General features: G+C 49.0%; 1 long non-coding RNA gene across 1 annotated transcript; it reads right to left on the bottom strand.

The window, feature by feature from the left end:
• Positions 1 to 325: 325 nt before the first annotated feature.
• Positions 326 to 6,492, bottom strand: LOC136387155 (uncharacterized). Its single transcript, XR_010748089.1, has 3 exons — positions 6,219 to 6,492; positions 3,423 to 3,533; positions 326 to 605 (listed from the first exon to the last, which is right to left on the bottom strand). It is a non-coding gene; the product is annotated as an uncharacterized lncRNA (long non-coding RNA).
• Positions 6,493 to 7,172: the final 680 nt, after the last annotated feature.

The following is a 7,172-nucleotide window of genomic DNA, read 5'->3' as shown; positions in this document are numbered from 1 at the left end:
ATAGAGACAGAAAGTGAGTCTGTCTCATTCACTATAGACAACCAGTGTTGAGCACAGTGCCTCGACACATAACAGAAGTACTGAAAGGTATTTTCCGCCAAGGAAGAAAGAGGAACGTAGCCACCAAGTGTGGACAAGCAAAAGCTTTATTTAGAGTGCAATCCTGGGCAAGGTTCACTGGTCCAGAGACAGGGGCCAGAGAAGTCAGGCAGCTTCCCATGGGGGGAGGGGTGGTAATTTATAGCATCGGTATGGTGGAGGCGGGTTGATATGACGTGGTGAAATTTCATTGGCTGACAGTCGTTCTTTTTCAAAGTGCTCCTGGGCCCTTTCTTTTGGTGCACATGGGTGTGGGTGGTTCCAGCCAAAGTCCCCGAACTTGGTTCCTCCTGTGACCTTCCCCCATTGCCAACCAGACCTCACATTCTGACCTTTTATGTTAGATAGGGTCACTGCTATTAGTCTGGCTACTTCCTGCTGGTTAGGGGCATCGTGGGGAAGGGAGGTCAGAAGGTGGTGGCTCTGAGGGGAGTCGCGTATATGGGTGTAGCAGCATCTGGTTGACCGTGACTCAGGAAACCTCGCTGATGTGGCCCGGTAAGGATCTAGGAAAAAGAGGAGCAACCATGAGTAATATGCTGATAACTAGAAGAGAACCTAGGATAGGGGCAGCCCAGGTGAGGATGGGTGGCTGCCACCAGGAGTTAAGTGAGTTGTATTGATAGAAGGAGAGATTCTTGTGCAGTTTCTCTTGCAGACGGTTGAGAATATTGATGTTTCCTTCCACCAGGCCAGTCACATTGATAGAGTAACAGCATTGCTCCCTGCTTTAACGCACTCTGAGGACAGGTTCCCTGTGTGAAGAACAGGAGCAACAGGAGGATCTGCAGGGCCCAACCTTTTCATGAGCCAGAGATGGGTGGGGCCCAGTGGTTCCGACTGCCAGCGGTCCTGCATGGGGGCAAGCTTGAGGCGAGAGACATGATACCAAGGTGTTTGCCCCAGGAGCTTGGCTGCAGTGGGAGTAGTCAGTATTACTGTATGGGGTCCTGTCCACCTGGGCTTTAGGGAGCCAGGCTGGAGCTCCCTCAGAAGAACGCTGTCTCCTGGATGGAGGGGGACTGCTGGGTGTGCTTCATCTGGACCCCCTATGGGAGGAAGGGTCCAGGTCCATGTGTTCTCTGTAAAGATGGCAGAGTAAGGATAGAAAGGGGAGGTATATTGCAAGAATAGGGGGGTTGACGGGTAAGTTGTGATTGATTAGAATGGTCTATAATAAACCAGTTCAAAGAGGTTGAGAATAAGAGGAGGGGGGCTCGTGGGGAGCCCGGCACCCATTTCCAGCCCAAAAAGCCAGAGCCAGAGGCAGGAGAGGGCCAGGCCTTCCTGCAAGAAGACCGGGGTTATGCTGTGGGGTCAGGAGCCCTGTAAACCTGGGTGGGGGCCAATGGCTGACAGAGGGTGACCTGACAGGGAAGGGGCTTAAGAACACAGCAGAGAGGGAGGGGCTCCTGGTCGGCAGGGGATGGGGCTTCCTGGAGGGAAGAGACCCAAAGAAGAGGTCTGCAGAGGGACCAGAGAGGGGTCCTGAGAGAGGGGTGCCACCCAGGGTCAGGCAGGAGAGGGAGAGAGAGCTGGGGGTTGGCATAGGAGGAAAGATAGGAGCAGAGCTTTCACTGGCCAAGAGGACCTGTGCCGTATAGCAGGCGGCACAGAGATTAGGACGGGAGCGCAGATACCAGGAGCCCTGAATGGAAGGGATCTCTGACCATTCCCCAGTTCTCTAGCAAGAGTTCTGTAAATTGGTGAGGGTGTTAAAGATGAAAGTCCCTTCAGGAGGCCACCTGTTTCAATTATCCAGTGGACTCTGTGGCCCAGCCACAGTGGAGAAGATGATCAGTTTCTTCTTCTTTAGGGAGAAATAAATGTTTGAGAGATTCTGGATAAAGCATCCCTGGGGTGTTTTTGAGTCAGGTTTAGATTCCTGGGCCCCCATGGCCGCCCTCAGCCTCGGAGTGATCAGAGATGAGGATTGGTGTTCCACAACTCAATCTCTGGCCACAGGACAGTCAGGTAGAGCGGAGTGTCCGGGACGTCTTCACGGCCACACATGCAGTGGGAACAGATAGGAGGTTCCTGAGGCAGCTGCGATTATGGACCGAGAGTCTCGGAGGCAGAAAGAACTGAGGGGAGGCTAAAGGCAGGGGACTTACCGCACCAAGTGCCAAACTGGGTGGGAGGTTGGAGGTTCTGTTCTTCCAGGAAGAAAAGGGGAGAGGAGCAGCCCTCACAAGCTTCAAGCTCCTCTCAGGTTTTGGCACCAAATGTAAGGTATTTTCCACCAAGGAAGAAAGAGGGACGTAGCCACCAAGTGTGGACAAGCAAAAGCTTTATTTAGAGCGAATCCCAGGTGAGGGTCACTGGTCCATGAGACAGGGGCCAGGAAGTCACACAGCTTCCCCCACTGGAGGGTAACTTATAGCGTCGGAATGGTGATGGCGGGTTGATATGACGTGGAGAGATTTCATTAGCTAACAGACAGCCATTCTTTTACAAAGTGTTCCTGGCCTGCATTTTTGGCAGGCATGGGTGTGGGTGGTTCCAGCCAAAGTCACAGGACCTGGTTCCTCATGAGACCTTCCCCCATTGCCAACCTACCTCACAAGTAAATAAGTGTTTATTGGATAAGAGAATACTCATTTGTATATATATACAGATATACACAAATGACAGACAGACACACATGGACACAGAAATATGCTCATGTGCAATGCACATCTATGCACACAGATGTACACACACCCAATCTACCTGGGTACATATAGAGAAATATAATAGGTACACAGAGAATATGGGAAGAAAATGCCACAATATTAACAGTAAATACCTCTGTATGGAAAATTTGTTGTTTTGTTTTTCTTATAATTTTTTCTAGCATTTCTGCAATAAGAATACACTTTTTATAATAAAAAAGCTGTTAAAATTCAATATATTTGTCAAATCAAAGGACATCATATTTTATAATAAATTAAGGAGATTTAAATTAAAAAAGTTAAAAAGACAGAAGTAAAAATAGTAGAATGGGAAGTCATTGAGTTCAGGGACATGAGTTCCTAGCACAGTGCCTGGTATATGATGGGCACTTTCAAAGGCTTTATGAAAGCACAGCAGAAAGAAAAGAAGGAAAACAAGATGAAAAGAAGGGTGACAGAGAAATCTGGGGAGGGAAAGAGGAAGAGAGAAAGAAATAGAGAAAAACAAATCATAGCTAGAGAGAAAAAATATGGTCAAGGAAAGAGAGAGATTCATCAGAATTATACACATTCACATTCTTTGAATCCCAAGTTTATAATAAAAGTTCTCAGCATTTACCAAGCATTCAGAAAATATTTTTAGGGTATTAAAAAATACATGGAACTTACTAGCTCCACAAAGTTGAATTTCCTGGACTCTTGAAATTCTTGGATTTGATAAACGTAATCAAGGAAGGACTCGAATAAACTGTGCCTCTCTTTGTCCACCTGCAGGTCTACCTGTAGAATGATAGCAAATGTCACAAATTGGCACTGTCATTCATGCAAGTCAGCGCTTATGGAATGAACAGAATGCTGGAACTAGAGGAGAGTTTAGGCACCATGGTGTGATCTGATCCCTTTATTTTACAAATAGGGAACACGAAGCCAAGAGACAAAACCGACTACTGCAAGAGTTCTGATTTCTGGTCCTACAAGTAAGAGGCTTGGAAGTTATCATGCCCATCCTCACAGGACAAAAAGACTAAACAAGGTGAAAATAAACTACTCCTCCTGGATCCAACAACTAATTGAAGTCAGAGGGAAAACCAATGTCTCAAAAATTGTATACACATTCGAATATGAGGAATAAGAGCATATCAGAGCAAAAGCCTGTTGCTGCAGCCAACATGAGACTTTATTTAAGAACTCTCCAGTGGGTCCAAGATGGTGGCACATGTGGACGCTGGGCTTGCACCCTCCCAAAACCCATCAGTGTACCCCTTTACTTAGAACAGCAGTTCTCAACCTGTGGGTCGCAACCCCGGCGGGGGTCGAAACGACTAAAACACAGGGGACGCCTAAAGCAATGAGAATACATTCCGAATCATAACTGTAGCAAAATTACAGTTATAAAGTAGCCACCAAAATTATTTTTTGGTTTGGGGTCACTGCAACATGAGGAACTGTATTGCGGGGTCACAGCATTAGAAAGGTTGAGAACCACTGACTTAGAACAATTCCTCCTGAGATACAACTGAGAAACAAACAGCTTCTATACAACAAGTGAGAAAGACAGAAAGAGAGGAAGCAGAGAGAGAGAGAGAGAGAGAGAGAGAGAATGCATAGAGAATGCTGAGGAACCATGAGAGCTCTGCAGGAGGTGAAGGATCAGCTTAGGACCTAAGTGACCAGTGAGCGCCACTGTTTACACCTCCCGGGCATGTGGATAGAAGACAGAATCTCCATCCAGGCTCTATGGCCACCTGCAGGGCACTGCAGAACATCCCCAGCCACCCCTCCTGGAGCTAAATACAACAGAATAAGGAGGGCAGCTTAGCTTGTGTAAAGAGAGCTGCTCTTCCCAGGTATCGACCCAGCAGGTAGGTATGGCAGGGCAACATTTCATCCACTGAGCTGCATGTGCATGTGGGCCTCCCCCTTCTACAGAGAGTGCAGAGCTAGCAAAAAACTCTGGTACCAGCTGCAGGCCTATTCCACGCAGAGAAAGTGCAGAGATAGTTAGTGGGTCACTACTGGCATTACCCCTCTTGGAAACCGGGGAGCCAGCACATGGGCTATGGTCTGCACACTGGACTGTCTGATCAGAGAAAGTGCAGAGATTGGGTGCACTGCTGTATGCACTGGTTGGGCTGCTCTACCCAAGAAAGCACAAAGCTAGCAAAACATTGTGGCCCAGTGTGGAGTGAGGGGGGCAATGCTGTGCATGTGCACAGGGCTGCCAATCCCTGAGAAGGTGAAGAATGAACAAATTAAGGCTGTGTGTGCACCCAGGCTACCCCACCAGGACAAAGGGTGGATCTAATGGGGGTGAGATACAAGAAAGCAATCAGGTAACCCAGCGTAGACCGTGCTTTGACAACAGATAATTAACACAGGACACACAGAGCACACACCATGCAGCCCCTTTTACACCAGGCAGCCCTGCCCAGATTAAAGGCAAGGAGGCTCACACACCCCAGGCAGCCCATTCAGAACCCACTCCTTCAGGCCAGGTGACAGGACAGGCACTGCAAGCACCTCCCCCAACTACAACTTGCAGGCTGAAACTGTTCAACACACAATATAACAAAGACAACATGTTCAAGACTGAGCAAGATGACTATTCCATTCAGCTCAAAGAACAAAAACAGAAAGTCAAACAAAATGGGGGGACAGAAGAATATACCCCCAAATCAGGAGTAGTCAACCTTTTTATACCTACTGCCCACTTTTGTATCTCTGTTAGTAGCAAAATTTTCTAACTGCCCACTGGTTACACAGTAATGGTGATTTATAAAGTAGGAAAGTACTTTACTTTATGAAATTTATAAAGCAGAGTTACAGCAAGTTAAAGCATATAATAATAATTACTTACTGCCTGACCTGTGGTGGCACAGTGGATAAAGCATTGACCTGGAAATGCTGAGGTCACCGGTTCGAAACCCTGGGCTTGCCTCGTCAAGGCACATATGGGAGTTGATGCTTCCAGCTCCTCGCCCTTCTTTCTCTCTTCTCTCTCCCTCTCTGTCTCTCTCTCTCCCAATCTCTCTTCTCTCTAAAAATGAATAAATAAAAAATTAAAAATTAAAAATTAAAAAAAATAATAATTACTTACCAAGTACTTTATGTTGGATTTTCGCTAAGTTTGGCAAAATAAATCTTTATAAAACAACTTACTATACTTAAAACTATGTCATCACAGCACCATTTGGTTGCTCCACTACCGCCCACCAGGAAAGCTGGAATGCCCAATAGTGGGAGGTAGGGACCAGGTTGACTACCACTGCCCCAAATGAAGGAACAAGAAAAAACTCCGGAGAAATATCCTAATGAAATGGAGATGAGTAATAGAACAGATAACAAACTCAAAGCAAACAGTCATCACGATGTTCAATAAACTTGAGAGTAGAATAGAGGAACTCAAGAGAGCGCTTGAACAACAAGAAGATGTAATAAGCTCATCCGGCGGGAGCGCGTACTCACTAGTTTGAGCGTGGGATCATAGACATGACCCAGTGGTCTTCGGTTGAGCCCAAAGGTCGCTGGCTTAAAGCCCAAGTGGCTGGCTTGACAAGGGGGGGGTGTCACTGACTTGGCTGGAGTCCCAGGCCTGGCCCGTTCTTGCGTTCCAGGGGCTGGCCCCACCTATCCCCTCTTGGGAAGCCCCAACGCGAATGCGCGCCCGTGGGCCAAGCAGTGAGCCTGAGCGCCGTCTCCCACGCAGGCATGTCGGGGCTGAGCATGCGGGGCGGTCGGAGCATGGAGGACAAGAGCCCGCGGGCGGCGCAAAGGGCGGGGCAGGGTGGGGGCAGCCAGGACCCAGCGGGCGAGGGGCGGTTCCTACGGGCACTGCGCAGGGTTACGTGGCCGCATCCCCCACCCCCTCGCCCCAGACCCCAGCGCAAGCAGGAACATCCGCGACTACTTCTTCCGGGAGGAGTGGCCGCCATGGGCGACTAGGGGATGACGCTATGCTGCAACGTGGAGAGGAACCCTGACGCGCTGCTGCGCACAGGTGATGGGGCGCGGGAACCGGGCGGGGACCGCGGGCGGCACAGGGGCAGCCGAGTGTCGGGGCTGCTCCTTCAAGCACTTCACTTTGCTGACCACGATTTTGTTTCTCCCCAGGCCTCGGAGCACCTCTGACCGCTTTCCTGGTTCACCGCTGGCAGGCCACCAGACCCCGGCGGAAGACACTGAGGACTCGCATGAAGAATGGACTCGGAGGCAGTGAGGTGAGGGGCCACAGGCATGGTGCTGCCCTTTAGAAACCCACCCGGGGTCAGGTCCCCGGCGTGTCAACAGCTAACGAGGGACAGAGCTTGCTGTTTAGCAAACAAGCGAGATGCAAACAGTGCCTTGTGCAGTAAGGGGCGATTTGCTACACTGCTTCCACATGTAAATAATTACATGTATTTATAGATGTGTTAATGGAGC

This window comes from Saccopteryx leptura, unplaced genomic scaffold (assembly GCF_036850995.1).
Source record: "Saccopteryx leptura isolate mSacLep1 unplaced genomic scaffold, mSacLep1_pri_phased_curated manual_scaffold_163, whole genome shotgun sequence".
In the NCBI taxonomy this organism is placed as follows: domain Eukaryota; kingdom Metazoa; phylum Chordata; class Mammalia; order Chiroptera; family Emballonuridae; genus Saccopteryx; species Saccopteryx leptura.
The sequence above is the reverse complement of the archived record's forward strand: the minus strand, read 5'-3'. Positions and strand labels throughout refer to the sequence as shown.